This window comes from Phragmites australis, chromosome 23 (assembly GCF_958298935.1).
Source record: "Phragmites australis chromosome 23, lpPhrAust1.1, whole genome shotgun sequence".
Classification (NCBI taxonomy): domain Eukaryota; kingdom Viridiplantae; phylum Streptophyta; class Magnoliopsida; order Poales; family Poaceae; genus Phragmites; species Phragmites australis.
Window position 1 is genome coordinate 18,062,097 of NC_084943.1, and position 3,478 is coordinate 18,065,574.

The window sequence follows — 3,478 nt, forward strand, 5'->3', positions numbered from 1 at the left end:
GTACTTATCATCTCTCTGACCTGAAACAAAAATGTTTCGATGAGTTTAACTCATCGAACGCCGAATCATCCAGTGAACAATTTTTTTTGAGCTCGTCTAATTCAAACTTTTTTGAGCTGTAACTTCTTGACATCTCAACTATTAGCTTCTCTGAGCTACCTATCACTAGAATTTTATAAGTGTGCATCTAATCAAGTCTAGACTCAACTAGATCCAGTTACTACTCTTAGTCATCTTTATAGTACGGTTAAAAGACTAAGAAAAAAGATATATAGTACTCTAAGTGTCATTTATCTTCTTGTAATACTTAGAACTAAAAGATAAAAGATCCATTTGCTCATATCGTTTGATCGTCTATAGAATAAACTTAGAGATCAAGAATGCTCAATCATTATTGTGAACTAAATTTTTAATATCCTTCAAAACAAATTTATTAGTCATAATACATTTGTCATTAATCATCAAAACACTTACCACTCACTAAGGATATAGATACTATAGGAGAATAACTCAACCCTCCAACACATCCATCGTGACATTCTCTGTGAACTATGCTAATCTTATATAGGGTACTAGGTGTGTTTAGGCATAGGAATGGATGAAATAAGTGATTGGCCCTTAAGACATTTGGTGCAAGAATCTTTATATGCACGCAAGACTCACTCTTATATCCACTGCAGATACAACACAACGATTACGAAATTATCACTAGGTAGGATACCTCTCTTCAGTATTTTTAATTGACCCTATCAAATTGACATTAGTTTTATTTCACAAACAAGAGACATACTTGATCACTAAAGTAGATAACAGTAGACAATACTACAGAAATGATTTAGTATGACGCTTTTGTACAAATAGCTATTCAGAATCAGTTGTGCAAAGGGTATCACAGACGGTTCCAAAATAGAACTATATGAAAAAAGGATAAGGAGTAGTTACTATGAAGTAGAACGCTTTAGTACAAATGGTTCTCATTTAAGAACCGTCTGTAATATTAATACAGACAGTCCCCAAATACGACCGTCTATAAAAATGACATAGTACAGACGGGTTCCAATCTCAAGGGGAGCATCCCGCTTTGCACTGCACTTTACACGCATTACAGATGGTTCCAATCTCAATGGGAGCGTCCCACTTTACATGCGTTCACGCCCCCACGCATTCACACCCCCACGCCCTGCACTTTACACACAACACGCCCAGAACCTTCTCCAACCCTAGCCACCCGAACCTTATCCTCTGCTACAGTTGAGAGGGAGGTGAAAAGGAGGCGAAGAGAGTTCCAGGTGCTCCGGTCGGCAAGGCCGCTAGCCCCCCTTGCCTCCGACGGTCATTCCGGCCTCGGGGGATGGGGGGACCGTGCTCCTGTGTCCGGTTGTCTTGATTCAATTCGTAGCACGACGAACCATGGATTCCAGGAAGTTCTTCATCGGTGGCAACTGGAAATGCGTAACCTCCGAAACTTCACAGCCCCCCCCCCTCGATTCGAATCTTTGCTTGGTTTGATCTCTTACGGCATACGCTGCGCGGCGCGCGTGCAGAACAGGACTGGCGAGGACGAGAAGAAGATTGTCACCGTGCTCAATGAGGCAGAGGTGCCCTCGGAGGATGTTGTCGGTGAGTCGTCCCAACTCTCGCCTCCTTGGAGGTGAAAGTGCATCTAGGCTCCCTAAGTGGGTTTTGGCTTATTGATGACAAAACGATTAAGGAACTAATATGTTTATCTAGGTTATGAACATGTTTAATTATTAGTTGAGAAGACATGTGATGTTTGACGCCCGTCGAAACAAATGGAGAATCAACGAAGAGTACTCAATAGGATTTAAATTCTTTTATTTTTGAAATTGAGTCTAGGATAGCCGCTCTATTGAGAGGGTTGCATTTGATTGCTAGTGTCTCAATGCTCAAAATATCCCTTAGAACCAACTAGTTGAGAGACACACTCACCCACGAACACTGAGTTAGTTCTGCAAAAGTTCACTGAGTCCGGATACTCTGGTGTTCACCGGATACTCCGGTACTCAGTGTTAGTCCGGAGTCTCCGAGGTAGACTCCGGCAGAGAGTCTCGATTCCGGTTTATTTTTATTGGAAAAAGACCGGAGTCTCCGGTGTTCACCGGATACTCCGGTAATTTATGGGTTATTAGACCGGAGTCTCCGAGGGAGACTCCTCCAGAGAGTCTCGGTTAAGTCTTTATTTTAATTGAAAAAGACCGGAGTCTCCGGTGTTCACCGGATACTCTGGTAAAAGGATAAGTTTCAACCGGAGTCTCCGAGAGAGACTCCGGCAGGGGTGTCTCGGTTAGCCTTTAATCTTTTTGATAAAAAGACCAGAGTCTCCGGTGTTCACCGGATACTCCGGTACCTGGAGAGGCCGGAGGGTCCGGCTAGTTTCCGGACTTAGTCTTTTTTTATAAGCCCTGTCAGGACCGGAGACTCCGGTGTTCACCGGAGACTCCGATAACTTAACAGAATTGTAACGGCTAGTTCTGACACGTTCTGTGACCGTTCTGACGCCGTTTTTGGATTTAGGGCCGGATACTCCAATGTTCACCGGATACTCCGGTCAGTTCTGACAAAACAGTAACGGCTAGTTTTTGAGAGAGGGCTATAAATTCTCCCACACCCCATGGCATTTAGTGCTTGCTGTTGCTGGTGAACTCTAGTCTCCTTGAGCACTTTAAGAGCATTCAAAGACCCTCCAACCACCTCTAGTGCAAAGTTTACAAACTTTAGTGAGTTTGTGTTTGGAGAGGGTTTGAACCACTTGAGCATTGAGTTCTTCCTCGAGCATTCGCTGCGATCATTTCTCTTGAAGCTTCGTGCTTCTAGACGGCAAGGCGTCGCCCGTAGAGCACCCAAACTTGTGGAGTACCACGGGAAGTTTGTAAACATCTTCGAATTGAGTAAGATATTCTAGCTTGATCTTGGTGGTCGTTAGAAGAGGATAGGGTTGGAAAAGATCCGGCTCTTTATGAGCTCCTCAACGGAGACGTAGGCACTTCTTTGTGAGGTGGCCGAACTCCGGGATAATCTCTTGCGTTCGTATTCGTGCAATTTGCTTTATCGTGTGAATTTGTGATTCTTCATACAAATTGCTCTAGTGATCATCTTGCTAGTGTTAAGTGTTATTTTAGCTCTGTGATATCCAGTAGACCTAGCTTCAACTATAGATTCTAGCTACTTGCTTTAATTCGTAGTTGTTCTAGATTTCCTGTATAGACCGGAGATTCCGGACTAGATCGGATACTCCGGACCAGACCGGAGTATCCGACCTTCACCGGAGTATCCGGCAGATTTAATCCGCTGTTTTAGTTTTAATTTTCAGAAAAGCCTATTCACCCCCCTCTAGACACTTTCAGGAGGACAACCTCAAAGAACTGTTTCAGCTGGGGTTTGAGTAATTGGTTCGATTTGTGCTGATATGTGGGTTGGTTTTTGCTGACGTGTCCCAGAGGTGGTGGTGAGCCCACCG